This window comes from Pelodiscus sinensis, chromosome 5, assembly GCF_052426305.1.
Source record: "Pelodiscus sinensis isolate ZL-2025 chromosome 5, ASM5242630v1, whole genome shotgun sequence".
Classification (NCBI taxonomy): Eukaryota; Metazoa; Chordata; order Testudines; family Trionychidae; genus Pelodiscus; species Pelodiscus sinensis.
In genome coordinates this window covers 136117376-136127951 of record NC_143056.1, presented here as the reverse complement: position 1 = coordinate 136127951, position 10576 = coordinate 136117376, and the positions used below count along the sequence as shown (strand labels likewise).

At 67.5% G+C, this 10576-nt stretch overlaps 1 protein-coding gene across 2 annotated transcripts in view; it reads left to right on the top strand.

Moving 5' to 3' along the window:
* The first annotated feature begins 806 nt into the window (after positions 1 to 806).
* Positions 807 to 10576, top strand: part of LOC149524465 (sulfotransferase 1B1-like) — a 29303-nt gene continuing 19533 nt past the window's right edge. Inside the window, exon 1 of one of the 2 annotated variants that reach the window (XM_089778799.1) lies at positions 807 to 962. The gene's annotated coding sequence lies outside the window, so the exon portion shown is untranslated. The remainder of the gene's footprint in view (positions 963 to 10576) is intronic. The other variant, XM_089778800.1, reaches the window with a different exon arrangement.

Below are 10576 nucleotides of genomic sequence, written 5' to 3'. Positions count from 1 at the left end.
CCCTGGAGGGGAGGCCCCGGGGCAGAGTGAATGGGTGAGGCAGAGACAGGAGTTCTGGGGGCTCGGAGCCGCTGCCCTCCAGTCACTGGGCGCGGAGGCTGGGGTAAAGCAGGGTCAGTAGTTCCCATTGGATTCTTTCACAGCTCTTGGGTGATGCCATCTGGACCGGGTGACTTGTTACTGGTCAGTTTATCACTTTGTTCAAGCACCGCCGTCTGGGCCAGGGCCTCCGGTCTGTCGCCTCCAAAGGCCGGCTCCGGGTTGGGAATCTCCCCAGCCGTGAAGACGGAAGCGACGGATTCATCCCAGTCGCCCTGCGCCGGGGAGCTGCAGCCCACCTTGCTGTTGCTGTGGGAGGCTGTAGTTCAGGCTCCGCTTTGGCTTTTCTTGTTCCAGTGTCACACGCCATCCCCCGAGCTGCGGCTCCGTTCCATGCGCCTCCCTCACTCTTCCAACAGTGCCTGTCTCTCGCCCGGCTCCCTTCCCAGGGCATGCGCCCCACTGGCACGGCCTGGCGGGCTTCTCAGCTCTCTACGCAGCTTGCCCCTCTTGAACAGCACCCTGTAATTAGTCTTTAACGAACTTCCTCGTTTCTGTGCCCCCTTGCGGAGCTGGGACTGGTTGTGGGGCAGAGCCAGCCCCCTGGGCAAGACAGCGGGGTGGGGCCAGCTGTCCCAGCCAGGAGGGGAGGCACTGCCAAGAGAGCCCAGACCTGTTTAGCCTGTTCAAAGACAGGGCCCAGTAGGTTTCATTGGGCGGCCTGGGGGGTGGAAGCCTGACGTGAGAGCTGGACTCACTCGTGTGCATGGGCGGGAGGCCAGCGTCTCTGCCCAGCCTGGGAAGACTTGAGAAGAGACTGAGGCACAGCGGGCACAGCGGGCACAGCAGAGAGGCAGGTGCCAGCAGACAGTGACTGGCAGGGGCTGGCAAGGCAGCAAGGGACTGCAGCAGGTGCGGGGCAGGTGGGTGTACAGAGGAACCGCAGCAGCTGGGGGCCTGGTGCAGAGGTACCGCAGCTGGCGGGGTGGCCGGTGCAGAGGAATCGCGGCTGGCGGGGGTGTGACGGCACGTTGGGGGTCCCCCGTCTCCTGCACCCCGAAATGGCACAAACAGACTGCACCAGTCAGTAGAATGGGGGTTGTTTATTGCTCCTCCAGCACAGCGCAGCACAGATGTCATCTGGTTACAGGAACTGGGGCTAAGAGGCCTCAGTGCCCCCCTTGAGATAGGGGAGTCCCAGCCCCCTCCCCAGCTCCTTCTCCCCTGCTTTCCAGACAGGAACTCATTAACCCTCTTCCAGCCCTGCCCCCCAGCCAGGGCAGCATCCACCTTCCTTTGTTCCTCTCCATGGGGGGTGTCTGGTTCAACAAGTTTGGCATCACCTCTGCATAGTGAGGTTTTCCCTGCTGGGTCTTGCTCCAGACAGCAGGGGTCACCACAGCCCAGCAAGTACCCCCACTACGTCACAGTTCTCCCCCCTCCGAGAGCGAACTGAGCAGGGTCACTCTGCTCGTGACCTAGGGAAGTTCGGGTCCTCTGCGTGGGAACCCGCCCTGGGGACATGGGTGCTCCCCTTGACTCAGGCCGGCCGTGGCGAGGCCCCACATGAGCTGGCTTCCCTCTGTCCACTCGCCGCCCCGCTCCAGGGCGACTGGCGCAGGCCTGTCCTCGGGGGTCACACCCACCCTTCCACTGGCCTTGATCCCTGGCCAGGGTCTCTCGGGCCGGGGCCATGAGCCCAGCGAGCCTTCTCTGGACAGCCAGGGCGGCTTCCACCCCCGACGCTCCATCCAGGGAGGACTTCCCCTCCCATAACTCTCTCAGCAAGCCCAGAGGATCCTCTATCTGGGGTAGAGACCCCCAAGCCGCTTTCCTCCTGTCTTGGGCCTTCCCGCCCCTCTGGCAGGAGTCACAGGACCGGCAGTACCGCTGCACGGCTGTAAAGATTCCCGGCCAATAGAAGTGCTGGAGCAGCCTCAGCCGGGTGCTCCGGATCCCCCGGTGGTCCCCAACGGGGACATCGTGGGCCAAATACAGCAGCTTGAGGCGATACTTTCGGGGGACGACCAGCTGCCGCTGGACCCCCCATGCCCTCGCCTTCCTGGGGGGGAGCCATTCACGGAACAGGAGCCCACGCTCCTGCAGGAATCTCTCCTGGCCACCTCTCCCCCGGGGCTGAGCTGCATGGAGGCCAGCCTGGTCCCTCAGCCTCTGCAAGGAGGGGTCTGCCTGCACCTCAGCCTGGAATTCAGCTGCTGAGGCAGGGATCGGGACCTGTTCCCCACCTCTGCCTAGGTCCGGAGTCCCAGCCTGGCTGGACCCCGTGTCCACTGGGATGGGACCCTGAGGACGCTGCCAGGAGTCCTTCCCTGGACCCACGTTGTCAGCCCCCCGCTGGCTCTGGGTGGTGACTAGAGCCCGCTGGGATTCATGGGGCCATTCCTCTAGGTCATTCCCCATCAGCACCTCGGAGGGCAAGTGCGGGTGCACCCCCACTTCCTTGAGGCCGTCCTTCGCCCCCCATTTCAGATGCACCCGGGCTACAGGCACCTGAAACGGGGACCCATCTATGCCCTTCAGGGTCAGCAGCGTGTGGGGTAGTATCCGCTCTGGGGCCACTATGTCGGATCGGGCCAGAGTCACCTCCGCCCCCGTGTCCCAGAAGCCCGTCACCTTCCTACCATCCACCTCCAGGGGTATGAGGCACTCGCTCCGCAGGGGCCGTCCTGCCCCCACCCGGTACACGGAGAAATCCGCCTCCTGAGAATCAGACCTCCCAGGGGAGGTGCACTGAGCATCCTTCCCCTCTCTCTGAGCTGAGGTTTGCCTGCCAGCCCCTGCCTCTGGGGCAGCCTGCCCTTCCTCCTGCCCCAGCCAGTTAACCCTGGAAAGTCCCCGGTCCTGGGACCTGGTGCACTGAGCCCTCTTGTGGCCTTTTTGCCCACAGCGATGGCAAGTTAGGCTTTGGGCTGTCTCTGTCCAGGGCCTGGCTGGTTCTCTGGGGCGCAGACGACCTGTTCCTTGGTCTCACCCCGTAGTTGACTCCCTCCGTCGCTCAGCCGAGATCCGGTCTCTGTGCGGTTCCCTTTCTCTCCGGGACTCCCGTTCACACCCGGACCGGCTCTCCGTGAACTCATCTGCCAGCCTCCCAGCCTCCTGGGGGTCTCTGGTCTCCGGTCCTTGAGCCACAGCCTCAGTTTGGGTGGGCACGCTTCATAGAACTGCTCCATCAGGACCAGCTTGAGCAGCTCCTCTGCGGTCTGGGCTCCGACTCCAGACACCCACTTGCGGCCGTATTGCGCCAGGTGGGAGGCCAGATCCACATAGGTCTCCCGTGGCCCTTTCTGTACCTCCCGGAACTTCTTCCTGTACATCTCGGGGGTCAGCCCGAACTTGTGCAGCAGGGCCTCCTTGACTCGGTTGTAATCCCCTGGCTGTAGGTCCTCCAGCTGACTGAGCACTCCGGCCGCCTCCTGGTTCAGTGCGGGGACGAGCTCCTGCAGCCAGTCAGCTGGGGGGACCCATTGCAGTCCACAGGCCCTCTCAAAGGAGCTGAGGAACCCGTCTATGTCGCCCATGTCCTTCAATTGGGCCACCACGAGCCTCTCCAAGCGTCTGGCAGTCCCAGGACCCTGGGGCCCATCCGCACTTGGCGCAGCCGGTGCCCCGCTGGTTCTCCGCTCTGCCATGGCCAGCTCATGCTGTCGCTGCCTCTCTCGGTCCTCTACTTCCAATTCCTTTATCCGCAGCTGGATCTCCAGCCGCCGCAGCTCCGCTGGGCTGGCCCCTGCCCTAGATGGGCTACGGCTTGCAGGCCTCCCGGGAGACGCTGTCTCATCTCTCCGGTGGGTTCCAGCACTCCTCCCCCTCTCTGAGCCTGACACACTCTCAGGGGGGGTCTGGCTGCTTCCCCTGGGGACAAGATCCTGGCCCTGTGGCTGGTCATTCTCTTCCAGCTGGGTAATCAGTTGGGCCTTGGTTGCTTTCCGCACAGGCAAGCCCCTCTCTCTGCACAGCCCCACCAGCTCTGCCTTCAAGAGTCGGGCGTAGGCCATCTGCCCGCTGGGCCCCTCGGTGCAGACTCACCAGTCTAGTGCTGCAGCGCCCCACGATTCCCAGGAACCGCTTCGCTCTGCCTCCAGCACGCCTGGCTCCAGGGCTCTTGCTTCTACGGCGCCTTGTCGCTTGCCGCTGGGAGCTTCATCCATGGGGTGCAGTGGATCCCACTTCTGACACCAGTGTGACGGCGCGTTGGGGGTTCCCCGTCTCCTGCACCCCGAAATGGCACAAACAGACTGCACCAGCTGGTGTAATGGAGGTTGTTTATTGCCTCTCCAGGATACAGCACAGCACAGGTGTAATCTGGTTACAGGAACTTGGGGCTAAGAGGCCTCAATGCCCCCCTTGAGATAGGGGAGTCCCAGCCCCCTCCCCAGCTCCTTCTTCCCTGCCTTCCAGCCAGGAACTCACTAACCCTCTTCCAGCCCTGCCCCCCAGCCAGGGCAGCATTCCACCTTCCTTTGTTCCTATCCATGGGGGGTGTCTGGCCACTGGTTCAACAAGTTTGGCATTACCTTGGCCTAGTGAGGTTTTCCCTGCTGGGTCTTGCTCCAGACAGCAGGGGTCACCACAGCCCAGCAAGTACCCCCACTACGTCACAGGGGAGCCCGGTGCAGGGGAACCGCGGCGCGCAGGGGGCCTGGTGCAGAGGAATCACTGCTGGCGGGGGGCCCGGTGCAGAGGAATCACGGCTGGCGGGGCGGCCGGTGCAGGGGAACCGCGGCTGGCGGGGGGCCCGGTGCAGAGGAATCGCGGCTGGCGGGGGGCGCGGTGCAGAGGAATCGCGGCTGGAGGGGGGCCCGGTGCAGAGGAATCGCTGCTGGCGGGGCGGCCGGTGCAGAGGAATCGCGGCTGACGGGGCGGCCAGTGCAGAGGAATCGCGGCTGGCGGGGGGCCCGGTGCAGGGGAACCGCGGCTGGCAGGGGGCCTGGTGCAGAGGAATCGCGGCTGGCGGGAGGCCCGGTGCAGAGGAATCGCGGCTGGCGGGGCGGCCGGAGCAGAGGAATCGCGGCTGGCGGGGGGCGCGGTGCAGAGGAATCGCGGCTGGCGGGGGGCCCGGTGCAGAGGAATCGCGGCTGGCGGGGCAGCCGGTGCAGAGGAATCGTGGCTGGCGGGGGGCCCGGTGCAGAGGAATCGCGGCTGGCGGGGCGGCTGGTGCAGAGGAATCGCGGCTGGCGGGGCGGCCGGTGCAGAGGAATTGCGGCTGGCGGGGGGCCCGGTGCAGTGGAATCGTGGCTGGCGGGGGGCCCGGTGCAGAGGTATCGTGGCTGGCGGGGGGCCCGGTGCAGAGGTATCGTGGCTGGCGGGGGGCCCGGTGCAGAGGAATCGCGGCTGGCGGGGGGCCCGGTGCAGAGGAATTGCAGCTGGCGGGCGGCCGGTGCAGAGGAATCGTGGCTGGTGGGGCGGCCGGTGCAGTGGAACCGCGGCTGGCGGGGCGGCCGGTGCAGTGGAACCGCGGCTGGGGAAGGCAGGTGCAGAGGAACCGCGGCTGGGGAGGGCAGGTGCAGAGGAACCGCGGCTGGCGGGGGTCCTGGTGCAGAGGAATCGTGGCTGGTGGGGTGGCCGGTGCAGTGGAACCGCGGCTGGTGGGGCGGCCGGTGCAGGGGAACCGCGGCTGGGGAAGGCAGGTGCCCGGTTCCCCAGGGAGGAGGGGGCCTCGCACTGCTGAACCCTGGGCCCTCACTGAGCAAGGTGGCCTCTGTGAGTGGGGCGGGCCGAGGAGCGGTTGGGGGCAGCTGTGTGTGGCACTTTTATAGAATTATAGAATCACAGGACTGGAAGGGACCTCGAGAGGTCATCGAGTCCAGCCCCCCGCCCTCAAGGCAGGACCAAGCTCCGTCTACACCATCCCTGACAGATGTCTATCTAACCTGTTCTTAAATATCTCCAGAGAGGGAGATTCCACCACCTCCCTTGGCAATTTATTCCAATATTTGACCACCCTGACAGTTAGGAATTTTTTCCTAATGTCCAATCTAAACCTCCCCTGCTGCACTTTAAGCCCATTACTCCTTGTCCTGTCCTCAGAAACCAAGAGGAGCAAATTTTCGCCTTCCTCCTTGTGACACCCTTTTAGATATTTGAAAACCGCTATCATGTCCCCCCTTAATCTTCTTTTTTCCAAACTAAACAAGCCCAGTTCATGAAGCCTGGCTTCATAGGTCATGTTCTCTAGACCTTTAATCATTCTTGTCGCTCTTCTCTGGACCCTTTCCAATTTCTCCACATCTTTCTTGAAATGTGGCGCCCAGAACTGGACACAGTACTCCAGCTGAGGCCTAACTAGTGCAGAGTAGAGCGGCAGAATGACTTCACGAGTTTTGCTTACAACACACCTGTTGATACAACCTAGAATCATATTTGCTTTTTTTGCAACAGCATCACACTGTTGACTCATATTCAACTTGTGGTCCACTATGACCCCTAGATCCCTTTCCGCCATGCTCCTTCCTAGACAGTCGCTTCCCATCTTGTATGTATGGAACTGATTGTTCCTTCCTAAGTGGAGCACTTTGCATTTCTCTTTATTAAACCTCATCCTGTTTACCTCCGACCATTTCTCTAACTTGCTAACTTTCCCTGAGTAGAGCAGCCTGGGCCCCTCTGCCCCCTCCTGGTCGCTGGCCTCCTGGGGTGGCTTGGTCCCCTCCCCCCCCCAGGGCTGGCCTGGGCCCCTCCCTCCCCTCCTGGGCTGCTCCCGAGTCCCTGGGGCCGCAGCCGGTTCTGGGCCGTGTCCAGGGAGAGGAACCCACCGCTGCCAGCCCCTCCCGCCCAAGGGCTGTAGGGTACTTGGCGGCCTATAGCTGCTGCCAGGAGTGTGGGGGGGGTTCCATGGGGGGCTGGCAGCGCGAAGCGGGGGGGTTCCATGGGGGGGCTGGCAGCGTGAAGCGGGGGGGTTACATGGGGGGCTGGCAGCGCGAAGCGGGGGGGTTACATGGGGGGCTGGCAGCGCGAAGCGGGGGGGGTTCCAAGGGGGGGCTGGCAGCACGAAGCGGGGGGGGTTCCAAGGGGGGGCTGGGAGCGCGAAGCGGGGGGGTTCCATGGGGGGGCTGGCAGCGCGAAGCGGTGGGGTTCCATGGGGGGGCTGGCAGCACGAAGCGGGAGGGTTCCATGGGGGGGCTGGCAGCGCGAAGCGGGGGGGTTCCAAGGGGGGGTGGCAGCGCGAAGCGGGGGGGTTCCAAGGGGGGCTGGCAGCGCGAAGCGGGGAGGTTCCAAGGGGGGTTGGCAGCGCGAAGCGGGGGGGTTCCAAGGGGGGGCTGGCAGCGCGAAGCGGGGGGGTTCCAAGGGGGGGCTGGCAGCGTGAAGCGGGGGGGTTCCAAGGGGGGGCTGGCAGCGCGAAGCGGGGGGGTTCCAAGGGGGGGCTGGCAGCGCGAAGCGGGGGGGTTCCAAGGGGGGGCTGGCAGCGCGAAGCGGGGAGGTTCCATGGGGGGGCTGGCAGCGCGAAGCGGGGAGGTTCCAAGGGGGGGCTGGCAGCGCGAAGCGGGGAGGTTCCAAGGGGGGGTTGGCAGCGCGAAGCGGGGGGGTTCCAAGGGCGCCTGGCAGCGCGAAGCGGGGGGGTTCCAAGGGCGCCTGGCAGCGCGCGCGGGGAGGTTCCAAGGGGGGGCTGGCAGCGCGAAGCGGGGGGGTTCCAAGGGGGGGCTGGCAGCGCGAAGCGGGGAGGTTCCAAGGGGGGGTTGGCAGCGCGAAGCGGGGGGGTTCCAAGGGCGCCTGGCAGCGCGAAGCGGGGGGGTTCCAAGGGGGGCTGGAAGCGCGAAGCGGGGAGGTTCCATGGGGGGGGCTGGCAGCGCGAAGCGGGGGGGTTCCATGGGGGGGCTGGCAGCGCGAAGCGGGGGGGTTCCAAGGGGGGCTGGCAGCGCGAAGCGGGGGGGTTCCAAGGGGGGGCTGGCAGCGCGAAGCGGGGGGGTTCCATGGGGGGGCTGGCAGCGCGAAGCGGTGGGGTTCCATGGGGGGGGCTGGCAGCACGGCGGGAGGGTTCCATGGGGGGGCTGGCAGCGCGAAGCGGGGGGGTTCCAAGGGGGGGTGGCAGCGCGAAGCGGGGGGGTTCCAAGGGGGGCTGGCAGCGCGAAGCGGGGGGGTTCCATGGGGGGGCTGGCAGTACGAAGGGGGGGTTCCATGGGGGGGGCTGGCAGCGCGAAGCGGGGGGGTTCCATGGGGGGGCTGGCAGTACGAAGGGGGGGTTCCAAGGGGGGGCTGGCAGCGCGAAGCGGGGGGGTTCCAAGGGGGCTGGCAGCGCGAAGCGGGGGGGTTCTAAGGGGGGGCTGGCAGCGCGAAGCGGGGGGGTTCCATGGGGGGGCTGGCAGCGCGAAGCGGGGGGGTTCCAAGGGGGGGTGGCAGCGCGAAGCGGGAGGGTTCCAAGGGGGGCTGGCAGCGCGAAGCGGGGGGGTTCCAAGGGGGGGTGGCAGCGCGAAGCGGGGGGGTTCCAAGGGGGGGTGGCAGCGCGAGCGGGAGGGTTCCAAGGGGGGGCTGGCAGCGCGAAGCGGGGGGGTTCCAAGGGGGGTTGGCAGCGCGAAGCGGGGGGGTTCCATGGGGGGGCTGGCAGCGAGAAGCGGGGGGGTTCCATGGGGGGGCTGGCAGCGCGATGCGGGGGGGTTCCATGGGGGGGCTGGCAGCGCGATGCGGGGGGGTTCCATGGGGGGGCTGGCAGCGCGAAGCGGGGGGGTTCCATGGGGGGGCTGGCAGCGCGATGCGGGGGGGTTCCAAGGGGGGTTGGCTGCGCGAAGCGGGGGGGTTCCAAGGGGGGCTGGCAGCGCGAAGCGGGGGGGTTCCAAGGGGGGTCTGGCAGCGCGAAGCGGGGGGGTTCCATGGGGGGGGGGTTGGCAGCGCGAAGCGGGGGGGTTCTAAGGGGGGGCTGGCAGCGTGAAGCGGGGGGGTTCCAAGGGGGGGCTGGCAGCGCGAAGCGGGGGGGTTCCAAGGGGGGGCTGGCAGCATGAAGCGGGGGGGTTCCAAGGGGGGGCTGGCAGCGCGAAGCGGGGGGGTTCCAAGGGGGGGTTGGCAGCGCGAAGCGGGGGGGTTCCAAGGGGGGGCTGGCAGCGAGAAGCGGGGGGGTTCTAAGGGGGGGCTGGCAGCGAGAAGCGGGGGGGTTCCAAGGGGGGGTTGGCAGCGCGAAGCGGGGGGGTTCCAAGGGGGGGCTGGCAGCGAGAAGCGGGGGGGTTCTAAGGGGGGGCTGGCAGCGAGAAGCGGGGGGGTTCCAAGGGGGGGCTGGCAGCGCGAAGCGGGGGGGTTCCAAGGGGGGGCTGGCAGCGAGAAGCGGGGGGGTTCTAAGGGGGGGCTGGCAGCGAGAAGCGGGGGGGTTCCAAGGGGGGCTGGCAGCGCGAAGCGGGGGGGTTCCAAGGGGGGGCTGGCAGCGCGAAGCGGGGGGGTTCTAAGGGGGGGCTGGCAGCGAGAAGCGGGGGGGTTCCAAGGGGGGGTTGGCAGCGCGAAGCGGGGGGGTTCCAAGGGGGGGCTGGCAGCGCGAAGCGGGGGGGTTCCAAGGGGGGCTGGCAGCGCGAAGCGGGAGGGTTCCAAGGGGGGGCTGGCAGCGCGAAGCGGGGGGGTTCCAAGGGGGGGCTGGCAGCGCGAAGCGGGGGGGTTCCATGGGGGGGCTGGCAGCGCGAAGCGGGGGAGTTCTAAGGGGGGGCTGGCAGCGAGAAGCGGGGGGGTTCCAAGGGGGGCTGGCAGCGCGAAGCGGGAGGGTTCCAAGGGGGGGCTGGCAGCGCGAAGCGGGGGGGTTCCAAGGGGGGGTTGGCAGCGCGAAGCGGGGGGGTTCCAAGGGGGGGCTGGCAGCGAGAAGCGGGGGGGTTCCAAGGGGGGCTGGCAGCGCGAAGCGGGAGGGTTCCAAGGGGGGGCTGGCAGCGCGAAGCGGGGGGGTTCCAAGGGGGGGCTGGCAGCGTGAAGCGGGGGGGTTCCAAGGGGGGCTGGAAGCGCGAAGCGGGGGGTTCTAAGGGGGGGCTGGCAGCGAGAAGCGGGGGGGTTCCAAGGGGGGCTGGCAGCGCGAAGCGGTGGGGTTCCAAGGGGGGGCTGGGAGCGCGAAGCGGGGGTTCTAAGGGGGGGCTGGCAGCGAGAAGCGGGGGGGTTCCAAGGGGGGGCTGGCAGCACGAAGCGGGAGGGTTCCAAGGGGGGGTGGCAGCGCGAAGCGGGGAGGTTCCAAGGGGGGTTGGCAGCGCGAAGCGGGGGGGTTCCATGGGGGGGCTGGCAGCGCGAAGCGGGGGGGTTCCAAGGGGGGCTGGCAGCGCGAAGCGGGGGGGTTCTAAGGGGGGGCTGGCAGCGCGAAGCGGGGGGGTTCCATGGGGGGGCTGGCAGCGCGAAGCGGGGGGGTTCCAAGGGGGTGGCAGCGCGAAGCGGAGGGTTCCAAGGGGGGCTGGCAGCGCGAAGCGGGGGGGTTCCAAGGGGGGTGGCAGCGCGAAGCGGGGGGGTTCCAAGGGGGGGTGGCAGCGCGAAGCGGGAGGGTTCCAAGGGGGGGCTGGCAGCGCGAAGCGGGGGGGTTCCAAGGGGGGGTTGGCAGCGCGAAGCGGGGGGGTTCCATGGGGGGGCTGGCAGC